This window comes from Cervus elaphus, chromosome 21 (assembly GCF_910594005.1).
Source record: "Cervus elaphus chromosome 21, mCerEla1.1, whole genome shotgun sequence".
NCBI classification, from domain to species: Eukaryota; Metazoa; Chordata; class Mammalia; order Artiodactyla; family Cervidae; genus Cervus; species Cervus elaphus.
Window position 1 is genome coordinate 29,897,687 of NC_057835.1, and position 17,077 is coordinate 29,914,763.

Sequence of the window (17,077 nt, forward strand, 5' to 3'; positions counted from 1 at the left end):
CACCGTCTCCAGCCCGCGCCCCGGACGCTGCCGCGCGGCGCGGAGCGACCGCTCGGGGAGCCGAGCCGGGAGGGCGGCGCGGCGGCCGCGCACGGGCCCGCGGGGAAAGCCGCCCGCAGCGCCGGCGCCCGCCCGGGGACGGGAAGTGGCGCCCGGCCCGCCCTCGCGGCCCGCGGCCCCGCAGCCCCGCGCCGCCCCCTTTCTCTCGGCCTCTCCCTCGGCCTCCGCCACCCCGGCCGAATTCTTGCATAAATTATGCCAGGCGCGCCTGACGTCAGGTGGCGGCGCGCGGGCGCGGCGCGGCGCGGAGGGAGCCGGCGGCGGGCGGGCGCGGCCCCGCGGCCTCGGGCGCGCGCGGCGTGCCGGGCGCGCGCAGGCGCTGGCGTGCTGGGGCCGCGGCGGCGGCGGCGGCGGCGGCAGCGGCGGCGGCGGCGGCGGCGCGGGGGTTGAGCCGCGGTAGTGCGGACGCGCTCGTGCTCGGGAACTATCGGATTAAACTTGAATCGAGTGAAATTACACAAAGGAGCGCCGCGGAGGAGGCGGCCTGGGGACCCGGAGACCCTGAAACTCGCCAGAGCCCCGTTCGCCCCCGGCCAACTCCGCGCCCGAGGATCCAGCCCCCTGGCCGCGGCCGCCGAGCCAACTCCGGAGCCCGCTCTGCGTTTTGTCCCCCCCTCGGCACCGGGCGGCGGAGGAGCCCGCCCGCCCGCCCCGGTAAGCGCGAGAGTTCGCCGGGCGCCTCCGGGAGGGGCGGCAGCGGCAGGAAATCGCTCCGGGCGGGGGCCGGGGCCGCGCGAGGAGTTGGGAGCGAGGAGTTGGGCGTGTGCGGGGCGAGGGGCGAGGACGGGCGGGGGCCGGGGCCGGGCGCAGGAGCGCAGCGCCGCCGCCGCGGGGCCCGAACCCGCGCCCCGAGCGCCGCCCGGCGCCCCAACTTTTGCCTGCGTCCGCGGGGCTGGCGGCGGCGGGGGCGCGCGGTCCGGCCGAGGGTCACTTCCTCGCATGTAAATGGCTTTTTGTTGTGCTGCCGGCCGTGGGGGGGGGACGGGGGACAGGAGGGAGCGTGTCTGCGCGCGGGGGAGCGCGAGCGCGTTTCCTCCCGCCGGCGCCGAGCACGAGTTGCCGGCTCCATTCGGAAGAAAAAGGAAGGAGGAAAAGTTGGGCTGCAACTCCAGTGCGAGTGGGCGATGGGCGCGCGGGCGCGGGGCGGCTGAGCGGCGGCGGCTCGGGGACGACGGCGACCCCCGCCCCCCGCCCGGGACCGACCACGCCGCGCTCGCCGGGAGCGGCGGCCGCACCGGCGCGAACAAAGTGCGTCCCTCCCGGCGCGGCGGCGCCGCCGGCCCGCGCGGGGACGGCCACCGGGCGAGGTGGGTCGGCGGCGGGGAAAGTGCGCGGGGCGCCGCGTGGGGCGGGGGCGGCGCGAACACGCGGCGCGGGGGGCGTCCCGAGCCCGGCCGGTGCCGGCCGCGGGCGCGGAGTTGCGAGCCCGGAGCCGGGGGGCTCCCGGGGCTCCCCAAGTTCGCGAGGAGGAGAAGAAAGGGAGCGGGGCCGAGGCGGGCGCGGGGCGGCGCGGCGAGGAGGGGACCCCACCTTGCCGAGCTGGCCGGGCCAACGGCGGCGGCGGCTGCATAATAGCGACTTTAAGCCCCCGGAGGCAACTCGGCTCCCCCACCCCTGAGCCTCCCGGGGGTCAGCGCCCGCGGCGGGGGGGGAGGTCACTAGGTGCCCCTGAGGTGGCTCGGGTGCGCTCTGACCCCGCAGAGATCCGCGGCTCGGAGCGTGAACGGTCGAAGTGGCTGGAGGCCAAGCGGTCAGCGGGGAGAGGAAGGAGGGCGGCGGGGGACGCGTTGTTTGTTTGGTCGGCACCGGGGACGGGACTCGCCGGGGGTGCAGGGGCGCGGGCACCGGGTGGGCTGCCGTGCGGGGCGGCCGCGTCGGCGCGGGGCGAGCGCCGCCCGGGGGAGGGGGGAGGGCGGCGATCCCGGGCGCGAGGGTGGGGGGGGGCGGTCGGGAGGCTCCGGGGAAGGAGCCGCCGGCCCCGAGCAGCCATCATTACCGAGCCGCCTTTCTCCGGATGGCTGCGCCTCGAGGAGCCCCGCGCCGTGGGAGCGCACCCCGAACTCCCGGCCGGCCGCCCGCTTTGTGAGCGCCCCCGGGGAGCGGCCGGGCGGGGAGTGCCTCTGCTACCGGGCGGCCGGTTTTCCCGGAGGTCACTTTTAGAGATTGTTCACGCCTCGATTTTAAACTAGTTTTTTTCCCCCCTCTTCTGAACAGACAATGGACAAAAGAAAAGTGGCAATCCACATGGAGACTTTGCTTTTGAATTGCTAGAATTAGATACACTATCCAGCTCGCCACTTGCTAAGTATACTTTCTAGTTTCCCATTGTATATTACCTCGCCGTCGATTTAGACAACTCATCTTGAAATGTGTCCATCCTCTTGGCTTGATTTCGCAGCTGTATTAAATATTTTCATTTATTTCTAAAGGATTATGTGAAGGCCCTGATTTTTATTTTCAGAAAATTGTAATTCACGCTGTCTTTGCAGTGGGCAGCACCTTTCAAAGAGGTGGAGTGTGTGCTCTCTCCCCCCCCATCCCCCCAATTCTCTCCCGATAAGGGGAGGGGGGGAGTACTCCCTAAACGTAATAATCAAATAGTTTAAAAAAAAAAAAAAAGGCAAAACCAAACAAACTTCTCTTTATTTCCTCACATATCTATTCTGACGATGGCAAAAAAGAAATAAAAATCGTAGTGACTGTGATCTTAGCAGCATGGGAACCCGATTTATTCCAGTTAAAATTCCATTTAGGTAGTAGCAACGTGTGATCGTAGGTAATTCTTATTTCAGAGATAACTCGAGCAGTGATTCTCCGAAGTTGAACCCTCCTCCCAGCCCCCGGAGTGCGACATCTGTCGCGGAGTGTTTTTGTCTTGCTGTTGCACAACAGAAGCCCTCCAGTCTTTACCCTAAAATGGCAGCTTTCATTTGACTGGGGCCCATTCATTGACAATGATAATAAAGAGGCTGAAAGCTAGATGCTTGGGGCACGGAGCAGGACTGGGTTTGCCTTTCTAGGTGCTAGTAAGTGGGAGACATTTTATGTCTTCCAGATTTGCTCAGGAAAAGTTTCTTTTTCCTGAAAAATCTGGACTGTGGAAAAAAGTTACAAAGTAAACAGAATTTGGAAGTGGAAAGGGACTTGCAGCAAATTTTAGAAACTTAAGTTTTCTTGTTTCACCAAATAGTGAAATTATGACATCTTCCCTTCCCACTTGGTAACCAGATCAAGGGAGGTAATGAATTTTTGTGAGGCTTGTAACAGGTGAATTTCATCACTATAACACTCAAGAATTGTTTTCTAGCACTTTAGACTTCATTATTTATAGTCTGCTGATATTTTCTATTTTTTTTTCCTCCCTCTGCGCAAATCAGTAAATTGAAGCTTGGTGAATTCTAGGTTTTTCAGGATTCAAATGTGTTTCTTGGTAAGAAAAGAATGATAGTAATAAAGGGACTGGTATATGAATTCCAAACTCTAATTATACTGGTTTAATCAGTGAAATTATTTTTGACTCAGTTAAAATAATTGCTTCCTTTTCTATGTCTTAAGGTGGAAGTTAGGATAGAGAGGTCGTTTATAGGTGATGGTGATAGTTAAAAACTCAAACATTATTTTCCTCTTTCGAGGAAAAAATAACAGTTTTCTCCAAGTTGAGAATATATAAGTTGAGTTTAAAATAGCAGATCTTGTAACTTGGTTTTGAAACAGTACTTTCATAGATTCTCCTGTACTTGGTCTAGTTGTTAATAACTTTGGCTTACAGGACTATTTCCAGAACTTTTCCACCAGAGTATAGAGTTAAAATTAATACCATGGGGAGTATGTGTATAAAACTGTATCAAAGAAATGTTACACGTTTTTCTTCATACAGATGCAGTCAGTAATGTATTACCTGTAGTATATTTTTTAAGCCATTAGGTCAAAAGAAAAAAACGCATTTTCATTTATGAGAAAATAGAGTGCTTAGGTATACATGCCATGTAACCCGTGAGAGCAATCTCAGTGCCAAGGTTAGAGTAGGCATTTCAAACCTGGATGGAAAGCATTTTATTCCCTGTGCTTGAGAAAGTTGGCCTGTTGTACAGTCAGCATTCATTTGGTTACTTTGGATTCAGCAATCACTAGTGAGTTTTCACTGTGTAAAAAGACAGATAAAAGGCAATGCTTTCCCTCAGAGGGTTCACTGTCTAGCAGGAGAGGGCCTTTTAAAGGTGCACAGATACCCACGTTTAACTTTCAAGGTCAACTTTGGAGGTAATAGTTATTCATCTTTTATTATCCATACATGGCCATTTTATAAACATCTACTATAAATAAGGCATCACAAGAATAAACATGCTTAGTCAGGGCTGAGCATTTAAAAAATGATTGACTTCAAAAAATGACCCTTAAAATTTCAGCTTTGAAATAAAATGATTTAATTCCAGTATTCAGATGGTTTCTAGATGTAAACAAACTAGCACTTGGATAGATCACATAGCTAAATTAACTGGAGGTAGGAAGGGACATTTGGGGATGATGTTAGGAACATACTGGTCCTATGTGATTCTTTAATTGTCTTTTTCATTCACAAGGACACATTTGTATATCTTTAAAAGGGTATTCTTTTATGCCCTTTTAGAAATTGAGAATTTTGTGTTGTATCTTTCCAGGTTTCTCAAACCGTTATGGTTTGGAACGATAAAATTTTCCTTTTTCTCTGGAAAACTTTATAATTCTTAGTTTTTTGTTTTTTTAAAGAAACTGACATTCAGAGATGATGGATGATGTTAAAATATAAAAGAAATTGGGAATAAGTGATCACTTAATTTTTCTACCAAAAAAATGAAGATGTAGTGATTTAATTTGGGTATTACTCAGATTGGGTTGCAATTATGGCAGAAGCCCAGAGCTGATCTTGGTGGTAGTTAAGAGTGGGGAAAGTAATTAAAAACACTACTGCCATTCTTTTATATTTAAATTCTATCAGTATATTAAAATTCTTAAATGAAACCACACCTGTGTGATAAAAATAATAAACAGGAAAGCACAATGATATTGTCAAGTAGAAATTCGTCTTGTGATCATTAGTGAATCTTTGGATATTTAGAGCATGAGGACCTTGCAGAGCTAGTCGAACTTTCTCGTTTTACAGATTAAGAAACTGAAGCCCAGAGAGATTAATTAAAGGAGCTGCCTCTGGCTGGCCACCCGGTTACTGCTGGGCAGTCTCAGTCATGGTTGTCTTGCTGGCGCCTAGCTGGGCGCTGCTGCAGGGAGATGCTGGGTTGGTCCTTGCTGGATGACAGAGCTGGTTCTGGAAGGGTCTAGCTCTCTTCCTACTTATATCTGACTCTGAAGCACCTTTTGGCTTAAAAACCCTATAACCCATGCTACCAGAGCTCTTAAAGGTGTTCCTAAATCAACAATATTGTGTTTGTCTCTACTGTGTAGTGGTTTGGAGGTTTTTTGGGGGGTCGGGTAAGGGGAGGTATGATTATGCATCTAGAGAAAGGTACAGAAAAATTATTCCAAGATTTGATTACTGTTTTCTCTTGAGAAGCATGTATTCCTTACCATAATTAGATTCTTATATCTTTTAACTCATGTTAGGTGACTGCAAACATGATTGTGTTTTTCTTAGTGAAGTATTTTTGGAGGGTTTTGTCTTGTTTTTACTTCAAAAAGTAAAAACTTACCTTGTTAAAAATGAAAATAGCATAGAACAGTAATGAAGGAGGATTACTGGGTAGTAGGAGGCTGACTGGTCCCTTGGCCCGTTTGCTTGTGATCACGTGGCATCAGAGATGCTTGCTGTCTTCCATGGTCCTTTCTGCCTCTCACTACTGCTGTAGGTGCTAGGCTCGGCTTGAGTGGCTGGTGGCTGGGACTGTGATCGGTTTTCTGTTTCATCTGTTTTCTTGTTCATTGATTCAAGTACTTATTGGGTACCTGTTACCTACAAGGTGCTGGGCTGTACCTGAGTTAGGAATATAATACACGAGAAGACATAGGAGACCCATGTGAAAGAGAAATAGAACTGCCACAGTGTCGTAGGTGCTATGTGCTGGATACCGGGAGGAGGGAAGAACACTTGTTACGTCTTAGGAGTGGCTTCAGCACTGCCGTCCAAGTGGTGGTAGAAGAAGGGGGCTCACCTGGAGGGTGGCAGCACATCTGAGGTCTACGGAGAACGGCCAGATGACACCCTAAGAGGCAGGCAGAGGCCAGCTTGGGCGGGGCTGACGGGATCTGGAATTTGGGATTAAAAAAAAAAGCAGCAGAGCCACCGATGAGTGCAAAGCAGTGCTTGACATGAGCAGGCTTGTGTTTTGAAGGCTGAATTGGCGGGTGGGGCAGAGGAGGGAGACTCAGGATGTTCCCCCTGGTGGTGAAGGAGCAGTGGTTTGGACTGGACTGGTGACCGTAGGGAGGGAGAAGTGGAGAGGTTGGAGAAACATTTAGGAGGCTCGCTGGATTGGACTTGAAGATAGATTTGTTCTCAGGGAGAGGAAGGGGTCAGGGAAGGTAGGTGTTCTGGTGTGTTCCAGGCGTGGCTGGCTGGCTGGTGATGCTGCTCACTGAGGTGGGGGGCACCTGGTGGGGCCAGGTCTGAGGAGGAAGTTCCTGGGTTCTCATCGCGTGTGACTGAGGGGGCCGATAATGGACCATGAAACCGCTGTCTCAGCCTTCTTTCCATTGCTAGTGGCATTCGAAAACTTTCCAAAACAGTCTGCTAGCTTCCCCCCAAAGATGGAGGTATACAGTGAGCCCACCAGGAGACCTGACGGAGAGGGGAGCTTTGTTGCTGCCTCCTCTGTGGCACTCTGCTTGTTACCTGTTGAAAAGGACTTTGCTTGCTCATTCAGAGACGAGAACCCCTCCAGAAAGCAGACTTTGCCACATTTTGTTCTTCTGTCTCCACATTCCGGTGGCTGCTTTGTGTTGCTAGTTACGTATTGGGATGAGGTCCTTGGCCTCCCAGCAGTAGCTGGTGGGTGTCATAGTTAGCTCTGGTTGAATTTTAGGAGCTGGTTGCAGCCACATGTGGGTGTGGTAGAAATGAATACAGTACTTGGTGGAGGGAAGTACCATCCTTGGTCTGAACACTTAACCTGCTCTGGGTGGGGAAGGAGGGAGTATGTATAAACTAGTTTAATGTATCTTAAAAGTCACTTTGCTCAGTTATTATAAAAAATTGTTGTTCAGTCACTCAGTCGTGTATAAGTCTTTGCGATCCTATGGACTGCAGCTTGCCAGGCTTCCCTATTCTTCACCGTCTCCTGGAGTTTGCTCAAACTAGCATGATTGGTAGCAAATGAGAAGGCCATTTCCTTCTCCAGGGGATCTTCCCAACTCTGGGATAGAACCTGGGCCTCCTGCATTGCAGACAGATTCTTTACCATCTGAGCCACCAGGAAAGAGGTACTAATTGATAAATCCAGAAGTGTTTTGAAGTTTCTGAGAAAAAGTATGAAAAGCCTGAACATTTATCTTGAAACATTTTTTTTTTTTTTTTGAGGGAAGTGTTTGTATTTGATGTGTGTGTTTATAGAGTAGTGGTATTGTTGTTTAGTCTCTAAGTTGTGTCTGACTCTTTTGTGACCCCATGGATTTAGCCCACCAGGCTCCTCTGTCCATGGGATTTTCTAGGCAAGAATACTGGAGTGGTTTGCCGTTCCCTTCTCCAGGGGATCTTCCTGACCCAGGGATCGAACCCGAGTCTCCTGCAAGTCCAGTGTCACCCGTTTATTTTTGTTACAGGTCCAGCTTTGGTCTTGGTGTGCAGAGAGATCCTTCCTGGGTCTCATTGTCTTTGGTTGGGGTTCATTTCAAAGATGCTCTGCCTGACGCCGGTCCTCACAAGCCTTTTGGTACCACTGTGACTCCATCCCAGCTTCACCAGGGCCTGCCCCGCCTCCTCTGGGGTGGGCATGATTGTCCTTTGCAGGTTTTTCAGGGACTTGCCTTAGCTGTAGGGGCTGCTCCATCTGCAGGTTTTGCTCTCTCCTCTAGTAGTCTTTTGGAATTGTTTGGATACATTTAAACTTTAGGGGCAGTAATGGTCGCATGTGGTGAAATAGTATAGAAATGCTGGGTATGCTGACTTCAGGTGGACTTGGCTGGCGACCCTACAACAGTTTTTATTTCTAACCCTAGTTCTTCGCCTGGTTAGTTTCAAACATTTCAAAAAACCTTTAAAAATACATTGTCTGGCTTGTTCCCATCAACAGTATATTGGTTTAAGAAACCGTTGCCTTGTCAGGTGCGTACATGACACTGGATGTAGGGTTGTGCCGTGTGGCCTCCAGTGGAAGAATAAAGGGAATGTTATCCCCACTCCTAACCCCCACCCCAGCTTTAGCCTGTGTGTCCTCAGCATGGGGCGGGCAGAGAGCCGCAGCCACTGTGCATGGGGCCTGGGTAGCCACACCAAGCCTTTGTGCAGGGAAAGGCAGGGAGATGACGTGCGTGCAGTTCTGACATGTGAGGGACTCTCCCTGGGATCCTCCACTCACACGTCAGAGATCTCTACACCATATTTGAGGTTCATCTGATAAAAGGGTGCATCGTTCCTCAGTAATTAATTTCCCCCTCTTTCTTCGGCAAGTTAGAGACTGCTTTAAATGATTAAAGAATCCACTTTGTTCTCTTTCTGTCCTTCTGAAAGAAGCCATAAACACTTCAGAGTTGGTCCTTTGATATTTAAAACATAATTAGCAAAAGTACATATTTTTTTAACACATGTAAAAAGAATGATCCCCTCTACCATGATTCGAAGCCAGCAAGTAGCAAGAAGCCTCTTATAGAATTACAAGTCTGCCTTATTTTCCAAGCCAGGCCTGTCCTGGCACTAGGTGAAGAATAAAATCAATTGGAACACAGGTGTACAATCAGCGTATGCCTTAGTTGTGACGTATTTTAAAGTGTGTGGGTCTAGAAATTACTTTATTTATGGATAGGACTAATAATGGATTGTAACTGTTAAGCCTGGATCCTCAAGGTGAACTTTTCTTTTTTAAACATCTCTCTCACAGTGTTTTATATTCTTGTATACTTGACCTTGTTTGTGCTTGGGATTTTGCTTTGGCCAGTTGCAGGTGTATTGATCTTGTCAGAAAAATCATGCAGACTCATCTGGAGAATGTAAAAATCTTGATTAAATTAGGAAACTGTCTATTTTCTCTGTTAGCTGTGTGATCAACTGAAATAGTGCAGAAATAACCCATCAGCATTAAAGATATCATTAATCACCATAACAACTATCAGTTGATTTTTGAGCATTTCCAATTATGTAGGGCTTCCCCGGTGGTGCAGTGGTAAAGAATCCTCCTGCCAATGCAGGAGACACGAGTTCGATTCCTGGGTAGAGAAGATCCCCTGGAGGAGCAAGTGGCAACCCACTCTAGTATTCTTGCCTGGGAGATCTCATAGACAGAGAAGCCTGGTGGGCTATAGTCCATGGGGTCACAGAGTTGGACGCGACTGAACATGCATGTGCATGCGTGCACACACACAGTCAGATAGGCAGTTGCTAAGTGTTTCGCTTACTCATTAGAGCAACTCTAGTAGGACAGGGGTCCCCAACCCCTCTGGTCCTTGGCTTGTTAGGAGCCGGGCCACATAGCAGGAAGTGAGTAGTGGGCCAGCTGGCAAAGCTTCATATGTTGCTCCCCATCACCCACGTTACTGATGAGCCATCACCCCCACTCTTTGCCCAAGGCCCATGGAAAAACTATCCTCTGTGGAGCCAGTCCCTGGTGCAGAAAGGCTGGGGACCACTGCTCTAGGAGATGGAATGTCTACCCCCATTTTATAGATTCGGATGCTTGGACTGAGAGGTTAAATTGCCCAGAAGCACACATAACTCTAGTGTATGTTGGAGGAGGATTTTTTTAAAAAATAATATTTATTTTTATTTATTTGGCCATGCTGGGTCTTCGTTGCAGTACATGGATCTTTGAGCCTCATTGCCACACGTGGGATCTTTAGTTACAGCTTTTGCGAACTCTCAGTTGCAGCATGTGGGATCTAGTTCCCTGACCAATGGTCGAACCCAGGATCCCTATTTTGGGACCATGGAGACTTAGCCACTGGACCATCAGGGAAGTCCCTGGAGGAGGATTTTGAAGTTCACCAGTCTCCAGAATCTGTATTTGTGATCCATCACCAGGCTTATACCACTGCTGCCTTAATAGATAAAAGTGCATTAGAGATGCCAGCAACGCCCTGTAATCCTGTGTCTCCAGTCAGCTCAGGGTTTTCCGGTCACACTTGCTCTTTTTGTGTGTACTATACTTGGAGCGAGGGAGCGTATATTAATATCTTGGGATGTCTTGACTCCCAAGATGACCGGGTTCCACGCCTTGCAGCATCATACCCTTCCTATCCCATGAAGACACTGAGAGCAGTTGTTCTCCAGCAAGGTTTATTCTGTGGTGGCCGAGAACTTGAGTTGTGCCATCAGACGGATCAGCTCAGTGAATGATGAAACTGGGAATAATAAGTCTCCACCAGCCAGGGTTAGGGCGGAAGATGGCGTGAGATGCTTCAGCTTCAGGCACTCGGTATAGCTTATGGCATATTTATTGAGAAGTCACTAGTAGCTGACTCTTGGTCGTTGAATTTATCAAACCATGTGCCTTGGTTTTCTTTTTCACTTAAAAAGTCCCCATAATCCTGAGTCATGAGAGGCCCACTGTGGAGTCCAGCTGAATGGTTTGCCTCAGGAGTCGCCATCAGACTTCACAGATGTGTGCCTGTGTCCAGGTACAGAACTAGTTGTTGTTCCCCTGCCCAGAGGGGACTTGGATATCCCAGGTGCTGACGATCCTGCCTTTGAGGGAGCAGTCCCTTCCTGGCTTTGGGGATTCCTTCTGCTGGCTGAGTCTTGGTTGTCACGCCAGAGACCCCGTCATTTCTTCTTTTCCCCAAACCTGCAGTTCTCCAAAGCTGTGGGCACGTTCCATCGGCTCTGGCGTGGACGAACCTCCCAGTGTAGACCAGAGAGGCACAGGGTGTTCTCAGAACCTGTAACTCTAGATCCTTGAGCCTCTGAACATTGGAGTTAGCCCTCCGCTGCCCCAGATTCTGTCTTTTGCTTAAGAAGGAGACAAGAAGGACTCTAAAATGAGAGTAGATTCAGGGTGGGGTCTAGGACAGGAGTAGCTGCTGTTAACAGAAAATGAGAAGGTTCCTTGCCCCTGGAAACGTGAGGCTCTGGGGTTGGCTTCCTTGGTATCCCACTGCTGTCAGGACTGGCAAGGTGGTGCATTGATGGCTTTCATTTTACTTTATTCCTTTTTATTTTCCTTTAAAAGTGACTCCTAAGGGAAAATGAGATGGGGCAGGGTGGAAAGAGTTGACAGACATGGGCCTGTGGAAGTTCCCCGTATTCTTCGGTCCTTAACTGCAGGGTTAAAAACTTGTAGAAGCTTCTTGAGTCACGTGGACTTTTAAGAGCTTGACCTCCATAGCTACCATGTATGGAGCGTGGGCTTCATGTGAGTTTGCATTTTGCCAATAACCCGTGTACTTCATTAACTGTTGTCCCTGATGACAGAAGTAGGATTAATCAAAACGGTGAGGTGGGAACAGTAATTGCCATTTTGTAGGTGACAAAATGGAGATTTAGAGATTGTTTAATGCATGGTGCAGTTGGGACTCAAATCAGAACAGGTTTGTTTAAGAGCCTGTGGTGTGACCCTCTCTGCAGAAAGTGCTTGGGATGGGTGGTCACATTGGAGTGACCTTGGCCTCGGAAAGCCTGGAACAGCGTCTATCAAGACGTGCACACCTGTGCTTTCGAGGCCCGGCTCCCCGAGCCACACTAAGAGGCCCAGAGCTGCCCATGAATGGCTAATAGTCAGGGGGGCGTCTTTTCCTCCTCACAAGTCATATCTTATCAATTGCAAACACTTTCCACCTAAAAGACACTCACTCATTGTGAGACTCACTAGTGTTCCACCCTGTTTTTGTTTATCAGTCCAAAACGTGACCAACCACAGAGCATTCAGCTTGCTACAGAACTGGCCATTTCTTTCCAGTGTTTATCCAAGATGTATTCATTCACATGGACTTCCCAGGTGGCGCAGTGGTAGAGAACCCACTTGCCAGTGCAGGAGATTCTAGAGACATTAAGGTTCCATCCCTGTGTTGGGAAGATCTCCTGGAGGAGGAAGTGGCAACTCACTCCAGTGTTCTTGCCTGGGAAACTTCATGGACAGAGGAGCCTGGTGGTCCAGGTGGTCCATCTGGTCACAAAGAGACACGCATGTGCACACGTGTGCTAAGTTGCTTCAGTCATTTCTGATTCTTTGCTACCCTGTAGACTGTAGCCCACCAGGCTCCTCTGTCCATGGGATTCTCCAGGCAAGGATAGTGAAGTGGGTTGCTATGCCCTCATCTAGGGGATCTTTCCGACCCAGGGATTGAACCCTCATATCTTATGTCTCCTGCATTGGCAGGTGGGTTCTTTACCACGAACCTCCCATTAAAACTTGGAAGTTTTGCTCTTTTTGGTGCACTTAGAAATTCAGTTTTTTTTTTTTTTTTTGTGCTTTGTTTCATAGAGCTAGGTTTATCACCAGAATTAGCATTTTAAGGTTTCCATTTTCCCCTCATTAGAAGACAAACAAAATCCAGGTTGGTATTGGAAGCAAATTTTAAGCTTACAAGGAACTGCGTAGCTACTGTGGGCCGGTGAGAGCCATTCTGTTTAGCTGCCGAGGTCTGGCAGGAAAGGAGAACTGGCTCATGTCCGTCAGATGCTTAGTAGGGATGCACCGCTGTGATGCAGTCAGGTAATTTCCCACGTGGTTCACCCTGTGGGTGGTGACACAGCTGTGCCTGGATTGCTAGCAGGCAGGCATTGTCACCATAGACTAGCTGAGAAACCTGGCGTTTGTCTCCGTGTGGACGGAAGGAGATGTACTGCCTGAAGATCTGCACAGAAGCCTGGCTTTTGCTGATGGCGTGGTGACATCGGGGACTGACGGTCAGTCTCTGACTGTATGTAGCTGAGGCTTTTCAGAACTTGAAGAAATGCCCACATCACCGGTGTTATCCTTTACGGATCACTACCACCGTAATAATAACATTAAGAAGAATAATATCCTCACTGGGCAAACCTGAAAATGAGTCAACTACCTGTGCCTTCTCTAAACAAGACTGCTTGAGCCAGCTGTTGAATTTGGAACGTAATCTGATTTGTGTCACCTACCAGCTCCAGGCTAGGGGTGAGAAAATGGGTCTATTTATTCAAAGCATTATAGCATTCACTCATATCCTTATGAGATTTTCTTGTGTGTCTCTTAACTCTTCCAATATTCTGTTGTGTGAAAGGAAACCCTGCTTTTCCTTTCCTTATCGTTTTGAGACAGGTGCATAGAGACTGAGGTCCCTCATTCCCAGGCAGAAAAGCTAACAAAGTACGTGGTGGATTTTGAGGAGGAGGGAGCACCTTCTCAGCAATGTCCTCCCCTCCCTTCTACCCGCCAGGATTCACAGGGACAAGGTGGTTTTGCAGAAATAATATATCCTTTGGCCTTTAAGGAAGAGGAGATGATGAGCAGGACTGAGGTCGCTTTTTCATCTGTTTTCTCCAAGTGACCTGTAGAATGGGTCTGTTCATGTGACCTTGAGGCTCTTATATAATTATTTCAAATGTTCATCTGGTAAAAAGTGATGGGTACAGTAGATATTTATTGGGCCTTAGAATGAACACAATCATCTGGTGGTATGTACGTGATTAGTTACTCAGTTGTGTCCGACTCTTTGCAACCCCTTGGACTGTAGCCTGCCAGGCTCCTCTGTCCATGGGATTTTCCAGGCAAGAATGCTGGAGTGGGGTGCCATTTCCTTCTCCAGGGGGTCTTCCCACATCTCCTGTGTTGGACACGGACCCTTTACCACTGAGCCACCTGGAAAGCCCCACCGTCAGCTGTGCTGCTTGTTGAAGATGCAGATTCTGGGAGCCCAATGATTAGCACTCATCACTTTCACTGCCAGGTCTCAGGTTCGATCCCTGGTCAGGGAACTAAGATCCCACAAGCCTTGTGGCGTGTTACAACGACAGCAACAGCAAAATGCAGGTTCTTCAACCCTACATTGGTTTTATTCCTGGATTAAAATCTCTGTGGGCCATCTAGAATCTGAATTTTTATCTTGATGCTTTTGGTATACTCTAAAAGGCCTCACGTTAGACCAGTATGTTAGTTATACAGTGAACGTACCATGGAGGTACAGAACAGTTCAGAAAAATGGTAGCATGTATTTTTACAGTATTTTTTTGAGCTTTGCAGGTAATGTTATTCTCTTACATGTGAGTGAGTGAAATGTAGCTGCTGTTTGGGATACCAGCTATATCAAGGGCAAAGGTGGACACATGGTTGAGCTTGGGAGCATAGTTTCCCTTAAAGGCTGTAAAAGGGATGGAGAACAGCATGTGTTGTGTTTACTCATGAAATTGTATTTTCATTTCTGCCACAGAATGCTTAGAAACTTGTTTTACGTGTAGTTCCAGTTTACATGGTGTGATTAGTGAGTGGATTTAGGGGACTTCACCAGTGGTCCAGTGGTTATGACTCTGCCCTTCCAGTGCAGAGGGGGATGGGTTCGATCCTTGGCTGTGGAACTAAGATCCAGCATGTTGCGTGGCCAAAAAAATTAAATTAAAAAATCTAAAAAAAAAAAAATGTGAAGTAATTAGCCTCCAACTAATAAAAAAAAAAAAAAGAAAGAAAGGAAAAAAAAAAAAAAGTGAGTGATTATTACTACTTGGGGGCAGCCCGTTCCAAGGCGGTGTTATTTCCAAGAGCAGCTCAGACGTGAACGGTGAGAGTCGGGTGGCAGATCATCCGGTGGACTCGGCAGTGTCCAGCTCCATGGGACCCAGGTGCTCCCACAGGAGGTGATGGGAAGCAGCTTCTGGCTTTTTTCTCAGCCCTCCTCCTCCCTTCCTTTCCAATTTCTTCCTCACTACCTGCCCCATCCTCTTGCCCCACCGCCTCCCTGGGCATCAACTGGGAGGCTCTGTCAGGGTCCTGGGCCTTCCTTGACTCTTCCTGCTGCTTCCTGAACGCAGCCAGTGTCCTTCTGAAGGCTCCCATCTCGGCTTCTCTAGGGCCCTGCTCAGACCCACAGCTCCAGATCCTATTTCCAGGTGATTAGCTCCTAAAACTATTTTTATTCCCAGTATCTTCCCCCAAGCTTCTGTTCTTCATCTTCGCAGCCTGTCTGAACCCGGAGTCTTCCCAGCACCGCCTCCTTCCTGCTTGAAGCCCTGGCCTCTCAGCCCCACGTTGCGCTCTGTGCCACCCTGCATCCCGGCCGCCTCTCAACTTCTGCGGGCTCCTCCGAGTCCAGGGGGCTCCACACCCTTGGGTTCTGGCGTCCTGGCTTCTTTGACTGCACTGCACCCTCAGGACACTCGCCTGCCCGTTAGCACACAGCGCCAGGCCTGCTGAGCCCTGGCCGTCCTTGTTCTCGTCGTCTGCACTGGAGGAGACGGCTGCCTGCCCTCTCTGCTCCCGGCGTTCTCCTTCATTCATTCCCGGGGCAGCCGGCAGCCTGGCTACGGGTCTGGAAGCTCCCAGGCTCCCACAGAGGGGTCCTGCTCATCACCTTCGAGTGCAGTGGGGCTGTTGGGTTTAAAGTCGAGACTTTTGGGGTAGGGGGTGAGGTTTCCCTGTGCCTGTCCCCCACCCCCACCCCCCCACCCCGCCACCTCCCCAGTGACAAGTGGTTCCAGCCATAGCTGGCTGTCCCCCAGCAGGTTCAGAACGTGAGTGGGAAGAAGAGGTGAGAATTCCTCCTCAGACCCCATTCCCACGTCCCTGGTGTCCAGTCGGAAGGCCTTTTCCCTGGTTGCTGTGTCCTGACTAGGTCCTTAAGATGCCCTTTGGTCTGTCTCATGATCTTCAGGTTAGCCCAGGAATGTCCGTAAGATATGATCTTGTGTTGAGGGAAAACTATTAAACTGGCAACTGAAATCCTTTTGTGGGAAGTCAGTTGTGCTTGAGCATGGCCTGAGGGACTGGGAGCTTTCAGAAATGGGCCTCCAAGTTCATGACAGAGTGAACTTTCTATACAGGCCTTCCCCAAGTCTGCTGTAGGAAGGACTTCAGTGAATGCAAAGACATGGCCAGTAAGGGTGGGGAGTATTCAGCGGTGTTTCCAGTTTCTACCTCTATAGGATAAACGGTGGTTTCTGTGTGAGGTTGACTGTGAAGTCGTCTTAGGTTTTGGAAACGTGGATGTGTCTGATAAAAGCTGTTCTTTTATTAACACCTTTCAAAAGATCGGTAAGAATTACAAGCACGCAAATCTTAAGAATATTCTTGCTGACTTTTGGGGATGCCACTAATGTTTGCGAAGTGGTGCTCCTGGAAAATTGTAACTGTGCTGAGTTCTGCAGGAGATCTAAAACTGCCGAGCGTGGCTGTGAGGTGCCGGGTCGCACACCTGTGACACGGAGCAGGCCAGCGCCATGTGTAGTCAGGCGCTGCAGAGATGTAATGCTCTCAGTGGAGGAGGACATCGGCAGATGCGACCCGTGCTGCCTCGTGATAGGCTGAGAGGACTGAGAAATGACAGGAGCAGAGTCACAGAGGTACAGCCAGGCCAGGCCGCCAGGGCAAGCTGCGGGGCCGGGCAGGGATTGCGCCCCAGGGAGAGGGGCACCCTGCCGCACACCCGCCCTCCTCCCGAGCTCGGGGAGGGTCCGAGGTGGCCGGGGGGAGAGGGCAGGGGATGGACAGACAGGGTTGAGGGTGGACTGTGGTGAAATTGGTGAAATTGAAATAGTGGTGTAATTGGTGACATGCATTTGCACTGAGTGGGGGAAATGGCATGGTTAGTTTGGCAGTGTGTGAGGGTTTGGTGGTTGAAGAGGGACTGGAGGTGAAAAGTCAGCAGTAGAGCTCCACCAGGGGAAGGGGATTGAAAGGTGGAGTGGGGAGGTGAAGCCGGTGGGAGATGAGGAGAGGACCAGTCCTGCCAGGGGCCAGCGCCCACCTGAGAACGGCTTGGA

The 17,077-nt window shown here is 50.2% G+C and overlaps 1 protein-coding gene across 4 annotated transcripts in view; it reads left to right on the forward strand.

Moving 5' to 3' along the window:
• Positions 1-382: 382 nt before the first annotated feature.
• CHD7 (chromodomain helicase DNA binding protein 7) overlaps positions 383-17,077 on the forward strand; it is a 184,731-nt gene continuing 168,036 nt past the window's right edge. For 3 of the 4 annotated variants that reach the window (XM_043879149.1, XM_043879151.1, XM_043879153.1), the window contains exon 1: positions 383-714. The gene's annotated coding sequence lies outside the window, so the exon portion shown is untranslated. Of the gene's footprint in view, positions 715-1,066; positions 1,368-17,077 lie in introns of those variants that run through there. The other variant, XM_043879150.1, reaches the window with a different exon arrangement.